The sequence below is a fragment of the Tachypleus tridentatus genome, chromosome 12, assembly GCF_004210375.1.
Source record: "Tachypleus tridentatus isolate NWPU-2018 chromosome 12, ASM421037v1, whole genome shotgun sequence".
Classification (NCBI taxonomy): Eukaryota; Metazoa; Arthropoda; class Merostomata; order Xiphosura; family Limulidae; genus Tachypleus; species Tachypleus tridentatus.
Window position 1 is genome coordinate 76,434,122 of NC_134836.1, and position 17,100 is coordinate 76,451,221.

Sequence of the window (17,100 nt, forward strand, 5' to 3'; positions counted from 1 at the left end):
TTTTTTTTCTGTTTGTTAGCGTATGAGAGCGACACAACATACTTTTCAATATGCACGAAATCAAGTAGTAGAATTAAGGATAGTAAATGTTACTTATTTCATCGATCAGGAAAAAACAACAAAACAAACTCGTTGTCATAGCAACTGTTCACGTGGAAAGGATTACGTCCTACGATCCAGAAAACCCGACGTTGTAGTCATTGTCGAAGCTCTTGGGAAATTACTTCTGAAACGACCGTATAAAAAGTGTTTCGTGTTTTAACCTAATTTCCGTTATAGATGATTTTAATTTCCCGGGCAAAATTAAATTCTGAGGTAAAATTAAGTTTTTCCTATATTCATAATTATGGAGAGAATTCTCTTAATTTTTACTTTTAGCGTGAAAAATCTTAGGGCACCATAAAATGACGAACTAAATAAATATCGTCACGAGTTGCTCTATCACGTTTTATTGGATATTTCTTAGAATGTAAGGTAATTCAGTTGCAGCCTGTTTTGGATGGTAATGTTGACCAAACGTAGTAATGGTTTAATTTGATGACTAGATAGTAATGGTAACCAAAAATGGTAAAGGTTTACTTTGATGATTAGGTAGTAATGTTGACCAAATATGGTACTGTTTTAGTTTGATAACTAGATGGTAATGTTCACCAAACATGGTACTGTTTTAGTTTTATGACTTGATGATAATGTTCACCAATCATTGTACTGTTTTAGTTTGATGACTTGATGGTACTGTTTTAGTTTGGTGACTAGATGGTAACGTTCACAAAACATGGTACTGTATGTTCACCAAACATGGTAATATTCCAACTTGAGGCTTACATTCCAGCTTTTGAAGTACCCGAAACAATTCGTTAGTTTAATGCTACCCAAAGCGACTTAAAAATGAATCGAAACTAAAAATCTAAGAAACAGCATGGTTTAACAACGGTAAGAATCTAAGAAACAACGTGGTTTAACAACGGTAAGAATCTAAGAAACAGCGTGGTTTAACAACGGTAAGTATAAAAAGCTAAGTAAATTTATTGCCTAATAAATCGTAGGACTGATGTCGTAAACCAGTTATTTATTTCCAGGCATCATACCATTGGGAAATCTGTGTGATGAGAAATATGTTTCTAAGTGAAAAGGAACTGCGCATTTGACATTTTAGGATCTACTTACACGAGGAAGCATCCTTCATCTTTAGTAAAAGATGCTACTATGGTGACACGCGTCTCAGTAGTTGCTATGGTGATACTTGTCTCATTACCTTGGAGATAGACTCCCGAGAAGTTTATGAGAGATTGATAATTTGTCACGGTCGCATTGCTTATCCTCTGACTAAAACCATCAGACGTTACGGAAGTGGAAACAAGTGCGGTTGCTCATGCGATCGAGTTTATTTTGTTCTTTCTCCGTAAATTCGGTATTCATGAAGACAGGAGTGAATATATAATGGGAAATTGAGCGTTCATTTTCGGTTAAGATCAAGGCATCCCCATGTGTCTGATTTTTTTTGTTTACCTATTTACGTTTTATTTCACTATTGTTGACATGTAAATATATTAAACCCAATAATAGCAATGTACGATTTATTTTAGAATTATGAATGTTGTTAGCGTTCAAAAAGTATAAAAATTCTAATTATAATAAGTCTTTATGAAACAGAATGATAAAAATACAGTTTACTATGTACAGACTCTAAACTTAGTGACAGATACAACTTTTCATCTTATGCACTTGAACAGGTACATAACAGTTCTGGACCACACGTTCCATACTTCTCAATACATGCACAGTTTCATTCCTATACTTCTAAATACGTGTACAATTTCATTCCTGTACTTTTAAATATGTGCACAATTTCATTTCTATACTTCCTAACACGTGTACAGTTTCAATCCCATACTTCTCAATACAGGTACAGTTTCATTTCTATACTCCTAAATATGTGTAGAGTCTCATAACTTTGCTTCTAAATACGTGTACAATTTCATTCCTACACTTCGAAGCACGTGTACAGTTTTATTCCTATACTTCCTAACACGTGTACAGTTTCATTCGTATACTTCCTAACACGTGTACAGTTTCATTCGTATACTTCCTAACACGTGTACAGTTTCATTCCTTTACTTCTAAATGCTTGTACAGTTTCATAACTTTACTCCTAAATAGTGTACAATTTTATTCTTATACTTCTAGATGCGTGTACAGTTTCATTTCTTTACTTCTAAATATATTTATAGTTTCATACCTATACTTTCCAATACGTATACAGTTTCATTCCTACACTTACAGATGTTATAGTTTCATTCCTTTACTTTTAAGTACGCGTACAGTTTCATTCCTTTACTTCTAAATACGCGTATTTTCATTCCTTTATTTCTAAATACGTGTACAGTTTCATTCCTATACTTCTAAATACGTCTACAGTTTCATTATTGTACTTTTAAATGCATGCATAGCTTTCGATACTAAAGTTCTAAATAGATGTACAACTTTTCATACTACAGTTCTAAATAGATGTACAACTTTTCATACTACAGTTCTAAATAGATGTACAACTTTTCCTACTACAGTTCTAAATAGATATATAGTTTTCCATACTACAGTTCTAAATAGGTACATAGTTTTCCATACTACTGTTCTAAATAGGTACACAGTTTTCCATACTATACTTCTAAATAGGTATATCGCTTTCCACACTATACTTCTGTATTAGATTATATGTCATCCACTTACGTTTATTGGCGGATGTGCATCATTTCTTGCTGTACTGATGCAAAGAATATATTGCAAAAACATTGAAATAGAAGAAAAATGTTATGCTCTTCACACAAGTGCATTATTCGGCTTTCTGTTATCAACGACAAACGTTTAATTGTGTAATGTGTTAAACGAGTGCTTGAAGTTACATATTGTTCCTGTACCACATATTAAACAAGTAACTTAATTTTGTCTTCTAATCTGTATTAAACGCGTAATTGAATTCTAAATTACGTGAACTGAGGGTCGCGGGTTTGAGTCTCCATTAAACTAAACATGCTTGGCCCCTCGTTCATGAGGCGTTATAATGCGACAGTTAATCGACTATTCGTTGGTAAAAGAATAGCCCAAGAGTTGGCGCTGGGTGGTGATGACTACTTGTCTTACACTACTAAATTAGGGATGGCTAGCGTAGATAACCCTCGTGTAGCTTTGCTCGAAATTCAAACCAATCCTGTATTAATCATATGACTTATGTTTATCTCGTATTTTATATAAAGTGAGTGAATGATTTTTTCATGTTGTACTATGAATCAAATACCTTTGAGGATTTAACGTAAAGGACGACAGTTATGTTTGAACCTTCATTGGTTGCAGTGTGACAGCAATGATATTGTTATTGCAATAAACATTACAATATTCACATTGTTATTAAGATAGCCATTACAACAATTATATTGTTATTGAGATAGACGTTGCAACATTGACATTGTTAAAATATAGACGTTATAATATTCACATTGTTATTAAGGTAGATATTACAACTTTCATATTGTTGTTGAGATAGACGTTACAACACTCACATTATTGTTAAGATAAACGTTACAATATTCACATTATTATTAAGCTAGACATTACAACAATTACATTGATATTAAGATAAACGTTACAACATTCGCATTCCTATTAATATAGACGTTACAACATTCGCATTCCTATTAAGATAGATGTTACAACATTCGCATTCTTATTAAGATAGATGTTACAACATTCACATTGTTATTAAGATATTGTCTGTACAAGTCCCTAAGACAAAATGTGATTTGGTATCAATGCTATGCTTATTGGAAACGAAATGGATAGCCTCTATTTACGGTAAGCAACAACTTAGGCTAGTATGAACTTAATGTAAATGATATACTCTGAAAGGTATATAGTTAAAACTGCTGTATAGTTGCTATAGAAACATATTTTGAACCATGAAATATGTTATGACTCTATTTTAACATTGTTGGAAAAGTTGATCTCGTCTCACTTGTGATTACCGCTACTACGCTCATCACCAGCCGAGATTGTTATAGGATATCAGTGATTCGCCTGTACACGACATGATGCCCTTATATTTATTGTCACGTGTTACCAGTGTATTATATTCAGTAGCGCGAGGCAACATTTTACTTCTCATTTTATAACCAAAACTTTCAAAGTAACCATGATTGTAAGTGCAGTTTAGTCAAAAGGCGTTTTTGTACTAAGTAACCGTCCTCAGGTTTCACTTTAGCACTTTGATTTCACTGGAAATTGAAATTTGGACAAAAGAGTTCGTTATTTTGAATACACAGATTTTCAGATAAAACATTTGATTAATTCTAGCTCTAAGTTACTTTAGTCCTAGTATGCAGGCATATGTTCTTAATTACTACTTTTAGGCGAAGTACTATGTGTGGATGCCATCTCTTTGTAGCGTATGCATGATGGAGGAACTTGCTGTTTGGTTATTGAAACCAATACTGTGCAGAAAATACGGATTTGTAGACATTAGGGATGGCCAAATTCCAAATAATCACAGGACCTGTTCAGTTGCTTTTATTTAAAAAAATTAAATTTAAATTTAAAAAACCTTTTCATCAAAAGTTAATTTAATTTATTTTCATCAGATAAAACAAAAATTCATCAACCGTTCTCTGTTTCGGTTTTATCGGTACTGAGTGGAAGTTATATGTTGTGATGAATATATACTTCTCAAGGCTTACGTAGTTTGTCACAAAAGACTGATATATTTTTTTAATAAGATTACTTCTCTAAACACAGGATTTATAGAACAATACAAAAGTATCCTAATCGTGGACACCGAAATATGTGAATCCGCTTGTCTTAGATCTACAGTTAGCTTAGTCTTTATTAAGTACGGCCTATATTAAGTTTATGTGTCTGAAAAATTAATATATTGTGGTAGGATGTCTATATTAAGTAGCAGCATGTTAGTGAAGTTACTGTACCAATACTCTGTGATGCTTATGAAATGAATTGTTTATGGAAGTGTGTGTCAAATTATTTAAGTGATTTAGTTTATTATTGTAGTAATATATCTGACCATTATTTGTGTAGTTTTGTTGCATTATGTTATTGCTAAATGATTTCTAGTTACTGCTAGGTATTGTAGCAATATATATAAAACAAAACATCCCGTGCGTCTCTTCACGGATGAATGATTCAACAAGTGTTTTGCAGTATTATTACATAAATGGTCTGCTGTCTTTTGCCAGGTAATATGACGCTCATGTCTAACAAGAAAATAAAGAATGAGCAACTGTTTCCGTTGTTTATTTTTATTTTTTGTTACGGAGTTATCGGTCAAATAAATATATTGTGACAGTTAAGTAGCGAGTTTTAGACGCGAGGATGTCAAGTGCAATGAAACCACAGGCAAAAGTCTTCGTCGTTCGAAAACATTGGTTGTAATAATGAATAGCATACATTTGTGCTCGCTATTAATAAAAAGTAGCGAATGTATTAGATTTTGAGTAGACCCACTCGAGGGCTACTTGAACTGCTTCATTTGTTACTAATTTTAAAGTGATAGACTAGCAGGAAGGAAGCTAGTCAACACTACCCACCACTACCATTTAGGCTAGTCATGCCAGTCCTATTAATGAGATTTTTCTGTCATTCTTATAATGCACAGCTCGGCATGGCCATCAGGTTAAAGCGCTTGACTCGCAATCTGGGAATCGCAGGTTCGAATCCCTGTCACCTCACGTGCTCGCCCTTTCAGCTGCGGGGGCGGTAGAAAGTGACGGTCAGTATCATTATTCGTTGGTAAAAGAGTATCCTAAGAGTTGGCGGTGAGTGTTGATAATAGTTGCCTTCCCTCTAGTCTTACACTGCTAAATTAAGGACGGCTAGTGCAGATAACCCTCGTATAGCTTTGCGCAAAATTCAAACTAAATCTTATAATGTACTCACCACCTCCCGAACGCCCCCTTGAGTATATTTTTAGGAGGAAGAGGTCGACGAAACCTGACTCTCCCGAGTATATAAAAACACAAATATCCAAATAACGATGAGAGAGAGAGAGAGAGCGAAACACCCCAAAATGTGAAGCATGATTTTCTTTCTTTCTTTTTTTTCTAGCGATAGCAGACAAGAACCGCAGAATTTCTACTCTATAGTTCGGAACGTTAACTACTGACCTATACTCGGCTCCAAAGATATCGAATCAAAGATAAAATAAACTAAAAAACAATGTCTATACGTTAATACCCTAGAGAAACTCACTGATGTTCAACTGGTTAAGAAACCTTGTTTCTGCTAGGGATAGTCTCCTCCAAACAAACGGGTCTTTTTTATGATGACGAGAAACCTACTTTAAGAAAAAATGTATTCTAGAGATAGCTGGTATGGGTATTAAAACTTCAATTGAAATATAATACAGAACAACGTTTTGACCTTCTTAGTTCATCTTCAGGTTAACAAACATTGTTTTGAACTTTAATTAAACATTTAATATACATACTAGCCGTCTTTAGAATACAAACGGGTCTTCTTTAATTTAAAAATGCATTTATCAAAGATTGAAAAATTCGATCTATATTTCGATAGCCAACCATCAAAAGGACTTCACAACCACAACTTGCTTCCTTTTGAAACCAAAACAGGTAAATTCTAACGTTACGTCTTCGAATCAAAAACAAAAATCATTCTCGATTTATCTATTTCACTTTATCGCTCTCAGTCTGTTCTTGATTAAGGTAATTCGTTTTTGACTTTCATTCTTTCTTTGATTAAGCCGTAGGAACGTTGTAATGTGACAGTCAATCCAACTAGTTGTTAGGTTTGGTTTGAATTTTGCGCAAAGTTAGCCGTCCCTAATTTTGCAGTGTAACTTTAGAGGGTGCATTGTCCTGGTGTAACACAACACCTTTACGATTGAACAAAGCAGACCTCTTTTCTTTCAGTACAACATTCAAGCGCTCTAACTGTTGACAATAGAAGTCTGATGTAGTCGTTACATTGAGTGGCAGCAACTCATAGTGGATCATACCAACAGTATTCCATCAAATGCTTAACAAGACTTTTCTTGGGCAGAGATTCATTTTGGGATGTGCTTTAACCACTTTACCTGCACTGAGCCATCTGCAGCTAGCCGTCCCTAATTTTGCAGTGTAAGATTAGAGGGAAGGTAGCTAGTCATCACCACTCACTGTCACCTTTTGGGCTACTCTTTTACCAACGAATAATGGGATTGACCGTCAATTCCATATAACGCCCCCATGGCTGAAAGGGCGGACATATTTGGTGCGACGGGGATTCGAATCTACGACCCTCAAATTACGAGTTGAACGCTTTAACCCACCTGGCCATGTCGGACCTGACAGAAATGATGATGCACTTTCTGTATTAAAGTTTCGGACATTACTTGTGGGATGACCTGATATAAGCCGTTCCTAGATTTAACTTGCTGTTTGGTGAAATAAAACACACAAAAAACCCCATATGTATTATACACAATTCACCATTATAAGAGATCTACGTCTTTGGTATGTTGTCCTGATTTATGTTGGCGATTCGGGAAAATATGAAACCGCTTCCATCCTGCAAAGGCTGTGGTCAATCAAAAGAAGTGTGAGGTTTCTATGTTAGAAACTTAATTTTCAAATTCTTTGCTTTTTTTTTTAATTTCGTGCAAAACTACATGAGGGCTATCTGCGCTAGCCGTCTCTAATTTAGTTGTGTAAGACTAGAGGGAAGGCAACTTGTCATCACCACCCATAGCTAACTCGTGGGTCATTCTTTTACGAACGAATAGTGAGATTGACCGTCATGTATAATGTCCTTACGACTGAAAGGGCAAGCATGTTTGATGTGACAGGGATTCGACCTGCGACCCTCCGATTACTAGTCGAGCGCTCTAACCACCTGGCCATGCCAAGCCTACTTTTCAATTAACATATATATACATCAACCACAGTTTTACTGGAAATGTTTTGTTTTCTATGTTTTTTCTCAATATTTTCTTTTTCATCAAGAAAATCTCTTTCACTCTCTTTTTTTTTTTTTTTTTTGCTTTAAGATTTTTAGACTTTGATATTTTACTTCCAGTTTTCTGGTGTACGTATTTTTGTCATTTCGCTCCCAAACTGTATATACAAGAAATGTCAAAGAGTCTTCATAAAAACAACAAATAAAATTTATATTTATTGAGTGAAGTTTTTGTTATGCTAAGTAGCATTTAATATAATGTGTTTTCATTTCAGTTTTTAAATAAGTGTTGTCATTGGCTGGGTGAATTTTTTTTTTAGCTACTTATTAAAGAACCTTTTCCAAGTAAAATATGCTATAGAAAATAATTACCTGGAATATACTATTCTTTCTTGTGCAGACTCATATGATTTTATTCGTTAATTAGAATAAGGCACGTAATAGTCATTTATCAAAAAACACCCGTAATTCTCTCTAGTGTTATTGTAAACTCGAAGAAAGAAATAAAGCCTTGGATTGTTCTCATTAAATGATTATCTCTAATACGGCAACAACGAGCTACCTTGTCAATGTGTCCTGTATCGACAAACAACTACTTGTACCAGCTACTACATCATTAAGCAAAACGGTTCTTAGGTTTCAATTCAAGAAGTTACGTATTCTTCATCTACTCCAAATTGGTATTGGACTCTCAACTTCGTCCTGATTGGAGGATTTTAAAAAACAATCCTCTTATACAGAGAGATAAAATAGCGTCTAATGAGACCCAACCCAGAGTTACTTGTAATACCCTTTTAACGAGCCCTTTGTTTGTATCTAATTCTCGACCGAGTAAACCTCTTCTGTCGTTGAAAATAAAAACATACGAAAAACAACAACACAGAATTCACTACTTAGAATCAATAAAACAATTACAGGTTATGAGGAGTCCAATGCACCACAGGGATGAAGTTTTCCTTTTCTGGTCTACAAACCAGCCAGATTATTTAATCATAAGACAGAGCTACTAAATAAGGAACGGATATCCCAGTACTGGCTTTTCGTGTTGTCTTTAGGTTACGTTTCCATATAAGAGCTGTTTCTGCGGCTGTCCTATATTCTCGAAATATTTTGTTTACCCTCTGATCAAAGGATCATAACTATACAGATTAGAATGGATACAGTCACTAAGTAATGTAGTTAATTTAATATAGCTTTCTAGGTAGGGATACAAAGGAAAACCTAAACAGAATGCATTGATATATTGGTTAAATGCCATCTCCGTGATCGACATTTTCGGCCGTAATTCTCATAATGTCTCACGAGGTTCGTTCAACTAAGAAGATTTAGATTAACCTTAAACTCATTTGTTAAACTAATTATGTAGAGTAACCTTCATAATTTAAAAAAAAGGTTAAATACATACATTAAGCTTTATAATCAATACAGTTAATAAAACTATGTTCAAAGAAGGCCATGTAAGTTGTTGCAAGAAACACAAAATCTGTTTCTCTCCTTTCTGCAATGATACTGATTCCCTATTATTATAAAATCGTGAGAGTTGTACGTAAAACTTTACATGACGTCTACTGACTAAGGAAGATCCATTTATTGACAACGTATGGTTGAAAGTTCGATTGCTCTAAGCATAATTTCATATCTTGGGGTGTAGTACATGTTGTTAGTTGAACTTGTTATTCAATTTAAAGAGCTGGGCAAAACCCTGGGCAGAGTTTCAGTTCTATTCTGTATTTAGTATCAATATAATATATTACATTTTCATTTAGAGTATTTATAAACGCATATAAGTAAACTACAAAATACACATTCACACACATAAGCGTTATGTGGTTATGATCTAGCAGTAAAATTAAAATTGGATTACGTATAACACACCTTGAGTGTATGTTGAGAAAGTTGATTGAAGTGTAACACACCTTGAGTGCATGTTGAGAAGGTTGATTGAAGTGTAACACACCTAGAATGTATGGTGAGAAGGTCGATTAAAGTGTAACACACCTTGAGTGTATGGTGAGAAGGTTGATTAAAAGTAACACACCTTGAGTGTATGGTGAGAAGGTTGATTAAAAGTAACACACCTTGAATGTATGGTGAGAAGGCTGATTAAAGTGTAACACACCTTGAGTGTATGGTGAGAAGGTTGATTGAAATTTAATACACCTTGAATGTGTGGTGAGAAGGTTGAGTGAAATGTAACACACCTTGAGTGTATGGTGAGAAAGTTGAGTGAAATGTAACACACCTTGAGTGTATGGTGAGAAGGTTGATTGAAATGTAACATACTTTGAATCTATGGTGAGAAAGTTCATTAAAGTATAACACATCTTGAGTGTATGGTGAGAAAGTTGATTGAAATTTAACACACCTTGAGTGTATGGTGAGAAGGTTGATTGAAATGTAACATACTTTGAATCTATGGTGACAAGGTTGATTAAAATGTAACATACTTTGAATCTATGGTGACAAGATTGATTGAAATGTAACATACTTTGAATCTATGGTGAGAAGGTGGATTGAAATGTAGCACACCTTGAATGTATGGATAGAACGTTGATTGAAGTGCAACACACCTTGAGTGTATGGTGAGAAGGATGATTAAAGTGTAACACATCTTGAATGTATGGTGAGAAAGTTGATTGAAATGTAACACATCTTGAATGTATGGTGAGAAAGTTGATTGAAATGTAACACACCTGGAATGTATGGTGAGAAGGGTGATTGAAGTGTAACACACTTTGAATGTATGGTGAGATGGTTGATTGAAATGTAACACACCCTGTATGTATTATGAGAAGGTTGATTGAATTGTAACACACTTTGAATGTATGGTGAGAAGGTTGATTAAAAGAAACACACCTTGAATGTATGGTGAGAAGGTTGATTGAAATGTAACACACCTTGACTGTATGGTGAGAAGGGTGATCGAAATGCAACCCACCTTGAGTGTATGTTGAGAAGGTTGATTGAAGTGTAACACACCTTGAATGTATGGTGAGAAAGTTGATTGAAGTTTAACACACTTTGAATGTATGGTGAGAAAGTTGATTAAAGGGTAACACACCTTGAGTGTATGGTGAGAAGGTTGATTGAAATGTAACACACCTTGACTGTATGGTGAGAAGGGTGATCGAAATGCATCCCACCTTGAGTTGATGTAAAAGTTGATTGAAGTTTACACCTTTGAATGTATGGTGAGAAGGTGGATTGAAGTGTAACACACTTTGAATGTATGGTGAGAAGGGTGATTGAAGTGTAACACACTTTGAATGTATGGTGAGAAGGGTGATTGAAGTGTAACACACTTTGAATGTATGGTGAGAAGGTTGATTGAAATGTAACACACCTTGTATGTATTATGAGAAGGTTGATCGAAGTGCAACACACCTTGAGTGTATGTTGAGAAGGTTGATTGAAGTGTAACACACCTTGAATGTATGGTGAGAAGGGTGATTGAAGTGTAACACACCTTGAATGTATGGTGAGATGGGTGATTAAAGTGTAACACACCTTGAATGTATGGTGAGACGGGTGATTAAAGTGTAACACACCTTGAACGTATGGTGAGAAAGTTCATTAAAGTATAACACATTTTGAGTGTATGGTGAGAAGGGTGATTGAAGTGTAACACACCTTGAATGTATGGTGAGAAAGTTGATTGAAGTGTAACGCATCTTGAATGTATGGTGAGAAATTGGATTAAAGTGTAACGCACCTTGAATATATGGTGAGAAGGTTGATTGAAATGTAACACACCTTGAATGTATGGTGAGAAAGGTGATTGAAGTGTAACGCATCTTGAATGTATGGTGAGAAATTTGATTAAAGTGTAACGCACCTTGAATATATGGTGAGAAGGTTGATTGAAATGTAACACACCTTGAATGTATGGTGAGAAGGTTGATTGAAATGTAACACATCTTTCTGGGTTTTTATTTGTTTGCGAAAAGAAACGAAAAGCAACATTACATCTATAATATTTCAATGATTTTTTTGACAGCAGCTTAGCTTTCTTTATTATATCACTAATACTTTTTAAGGAAGCTAGACGAGGTAATTTTAAGATTTTCTTTTTAATCCTGATGTATGATTAAGTACTGCTGCCCCTCATGGCTGAAATATTTTTTCTCGGTGTTGTTTGGAAAGTACAGTCGTTTTTTCTTGTTTATAACTTCATTCCGTTGACGTAAGGTGATTGCTTCAGCGAAACGTAGTTTTGAAGTTCTCGTTAATATGGCAAATGTTGTTATTGGTATATATTTCTTATTTTAGGTTTCCTATGAACAGGATTCGAGTTTCATCACATTATGGCTAGATGGCGCTGACGTTTTATGTATAAGTAGTGTTTTTGTATTCTTATCACAATCACAAACTAAAGAGATCATCTTTAACTGATTGATAAACATCCTCGGTAAGAAACTTGCAGGCTTATAACACTAAAATTACGGTTCAATTAGTGAGTGAGCAAAGTACAGCTAATCCATATTACAGCACAATAAGAACGAACATACTTTGTCTCTGCCTGTAGCGGTTTGGTTTGTTTTGAATTTCGCGCCAAGCTACTCGCGGGCTATCCGCGCTAGCTGTTCCTAATTTAGCAGTGTAAGACTAGAGGGAAGGCAGCTAGTCATCACCACCTATCGCCATCTCTTGGACTACTCTTTTACTAATGAATAGTGGGATTGACCGTAACATTATAACGCCCCCACGGCTGAAAGGGCGAAAATGTTTGGTGTGACAGGTTTCTGTAGCGGACTAGAATACGTAGATTCGACGGTAACAGTGTATACTTTTTGACATCAAGTAAGTATCTCAGTATCCAGAGTTAGTTTAATAGATTGGATAATTGTTTTTTACGGGACTCTGGTGGAAGTTTTGTAAAACATAATATTAGGCTATAAAATATTCTTAAGAAAGTGTAAACAAGTTTACAGCTGAGTTATTAGTTTCAATATTATTGAAAAACAAACTATTTTGGTTTCTATTATGATTATTTGTTTGGTTGGAATTAAGCACAAAGCTTCACAATAGATTATTTGTGCTCTGCCCCTCACGGGTATCAAAACCCGGTTTCAAGCTATGTGAGCCCGCATGCATACCACTGTGCCACTGGAGAAAGGTTCCTAAATAAATAAAATCTAAACAAAACATGACATATATATGTTGATGCAGGTTCAAAATATTGTTAATTTTCTATAATAATCTTGTAAGTATTTGTATAAATATCGTTTGATTCTCTACACAGACATACAAAGATTGAGAAAAGCTGCGATTTTATGCCAAATTCTTATTTTTAGTGGCGGCCTCTACTGATACAAAACCAAATCGTACTTACATTTGTTCTACCAGTTGTTCTAATTTAGTGAATTTCATATGAAGAGTGATTTTGTATATATTCTTATAATTGTGAAAAAGTATAGAGTTGGAGGTTTCCAATACATAAAACTGGGGAGTTTAAACAAACATTTTAGTTTGTTTGTTTTACAAGTAACGACCGTGGACAACCGATAACTGGTCACCAAGGTTTGCGTTTGTCTGTCATTCACAAGTAAAACTAATTATTATTAAGTAAAACTTTTATAGGAGGGGCTTAAAAATTATTTTAGTAGAAATTATTACAAAATTTTAATTATTTATTATTATCTAGTAAAATGATTCCTCAAATGGGATTATTTATCGTTATTCAACATAACATAATAAATTCCCTAGTTGGAATTTATTATTATTATTATTCAATGAAAATTACTACTTCGACGAAATAATTTATTATTGTCCAATAAAAACTAACACTTCATGGAATCACTTATTACTATCAAATACGATTTATAGTATCTTTACTTTCAGGGCACGATATGGCCGGGTGGTTGGAGCTCTCGACCCGCAATCTAAAGGTCGAGAATACGAATTCCTGTTACACCAAACATGCTCGTTTTTTCGGGGCGCTATAATGTGATGGTCAATTCCAGTATTTGTTGGTAAAAGAGTGGTCCAAGAGTTGGCGGTGGGTGGTAATGACTAGCAAGCTAATATCAAAAGTTAAAAAAAAACAAGTTAGAGTTTAACTATCATCATTACCTTCTCTTAAACCTTACTGACGTGTTAGGTTGCTGGACTTGGTAGCATACTTGGACAGTTCGTGACTTATTGCCCCCCAAACACTACACCCCATGCTGTGTGGGTGTTTTGTAAGATGATTGTAAAAATCTCAATGTTGAATTAAACAAGAGTAGGCAGTGGGTGATGGTTTTCTTTTGATAATTGGGAATGGCTATGCACAGATGGCCCTTCTATATAGTTAAAATACAATTGAACATATATTTTAATGTAGTTAAATAATATAGTTTAACTTAAAACATTAATGGAGTATAGAAATGTCTTATATGTGTTACACTACATGTTCACGTACGTTATTGTATTTACCTTGCATATATCAAGGAATAATTTTATATTAACCACATTATATGTTGGCTCGTCTACTGGTTCGAATTTTTTTTTTTTTTGCAAAAATTGACAGATTGTTAACGTGGTATTCAGTTCGGGCTGCGGTAAGTCTTCGGATTTACAACGCTAAAATAATCGGTTCTTTTCCTTTCAGTGGACACGGTAGAAAGCCCGATGCGGTTCTGCTATCACACACTTGTTAACGTGTACATCCTAAATGGTGGCGTCATCTAGTAGATAAAAATGATACTACTGCTGATATAAGCTTTCAAGACGAAATCGTTTTAAATTAAGCTATTAGAATTTAATGAATACAGAAGGATTTCATTCACTCAAACCTCGTTCAGTGGCAACTTCAACACTCCTTTCATACACAATAAACACATGTTTCTTCTTTAAAGTAGTAGACATGCTCATTTCAAAGCATTTTTCTGTCTTTGTGGCTGTTACAGATAACTGAAACAAACATTGTTGTAGCTTACATTATTGTATTTTCTTGACGTAAACTAGTTACACGAAATTACATCTCATCTTTCCACATATTTCATACATTCACGGATACATGTCTCCGGAAGCACACAATTAAACAGAATTACACTCTTTATATTCTATATTGTATTTTGGTTTACTTATTAAACCTTGTATTACTCACCTACTGAGGTCTAAGACAGGAAACACACCACAGGGATTAGTTTACGAAAAGACAGCCAACATAAAAGTATGGGTGATACGGCCTTATGCAAGAAAAGGTCATTAGGTTTCCAAAATGATATGAAATAAAAGCTTCACAGACGAATAGCCAGTTATTGTTTGTTCGAAAAACAACAACTTGTTCTGTCCTAAGGAATCTGACGTTTGTTTACAATATACAATATAAAGAACCACAAGCGAAACGGGTTCAAATGAAAGAGCATCACACATTTATATAACTTTTGAATGTCTGAGAGATAGTTCATCCTAGTTTTTGTTGGTTCTCTATTCTTCAGCTTCTTAAATATAGGTCTGTAATATAGTCGCTTTTCTGAAAAATCGGGGAAAAATGGAAAGCGAGTGTGTCTTTCATGTACGAAAAATAAATAGCATGAACATGGTATTCATCAAGACTGAGAGATACAGCTGTGAATGTGGTATTATTCAAGATTGAAAGACAGATTTGAACGTTTAATTCGCCCAGACGTTACGTTTATGTTGAAATACAGAGCTGTAAACTTAATACTCTCCAAGATTCAAATATTCAGGTGTAAGCGTAATATTCTTCAAGGTTGACGGACATAGTTGTGAATGTAGTATTTTTTAATACTGAAAGATACATCTGAAAACGAACATAAAAGGAACCTCAAATTCTAGTAAAAATCATAATAGATTTCATAATTACTCAATATTATTCAGGGGAAAATGTAGCTATATACTCTCCCCTCGTGCCTACTGTGTTACTTCGTTAACTGACAAGTGAAATTAAATGTTCGAAAGTTACCGCTTTACAGGTCTCCCAAAATACATAACCAGTGAGAATCAATAATTGTCCTCGAACCGAATGATGTAATTAAAATATATTTTTTTAAAATATTTATGAACTACCTTTCACTGAAGTTAATATTTTAAAATATCAGACAGAAACAGAGTTAGATAATAATATATATAATAATAAACATTTCACTGAAAATATCCCTTTGCCCGATTTTTAGAAGGGTTTTAAAGGGCATATTTTTATGTTTTCTGCGGTCCCCTTTGAGGCATGACATAACATCAAACGACAGCAAGAGACCTTTTTGTGTATCTGGTTTGGTTTGTTTTGTATTTCGCGCAAAGATACACGAGGGCTATCTGCTCCAGTCATCCCTAATTTAGCAGTGTAAGACTATAGGGAAGACCACCAACTACCAACTCTTGGGCTACTCTTTTACTGACGAATAGTGGGATTGACCGTCCCATTATAATGCTCCCACGGCTAAAAGGGTGATCATGTTCGGGGTGGCGAGGAGTCGAACCTGCGACCCTTATAATACGAATCAAGTGCCTTAACTACCCAGCCATCCCGGGACATTGGTGCACTTACGCTGTCTAACTTAAACTAGCTTCTTAAATAAAAACAGCCTCAAAGAAAACTCTTATCGTTGAAGTATTTATTAAATTTTCTCTGAAACTCCATTGAATTAACTTATCCACCACGTTCTAAAACAACCCGTTCAACCATGCTGTCAGAAAAATAAAAAATATTTTAATTGAATATGACATTTTCCCTGCCAAACTTTATAGTTGTGTCCCCTTTGTTGTATCAACACTATGAATTTCTTTAACAGTTGTCCCCTGCTGGGACAGCGGTGACTCTTCGGATTTACAATACTAAGATCAGAGGCTCGATTTCTCCTTGGTGGACGCAACAGACAGTCCGATGTGGATTTCCTATAAGAAACACCCACACTCTTTAACAATTTTAAACACCTCAATCACTCCCTCAACTTTTCTGTTTTTAAGAGAAAACTAGTTCAGAAATGTTAACCTATCCTCATATGATAAAATTTCCATCTAAAGTAACATCCTCCTAACTCTTTACAACATTTCAAACCGTTTATGAGGTAAAGCGCCCAAGTCTGGACAAAATATTAAAAATGTAACTTAACCAATGACATGTATAATGACGTCACAACCATCTTAGACTTGTATTCAATATTTCTGCAGATACAACCTAAAATTCTATTTGCCTTACTA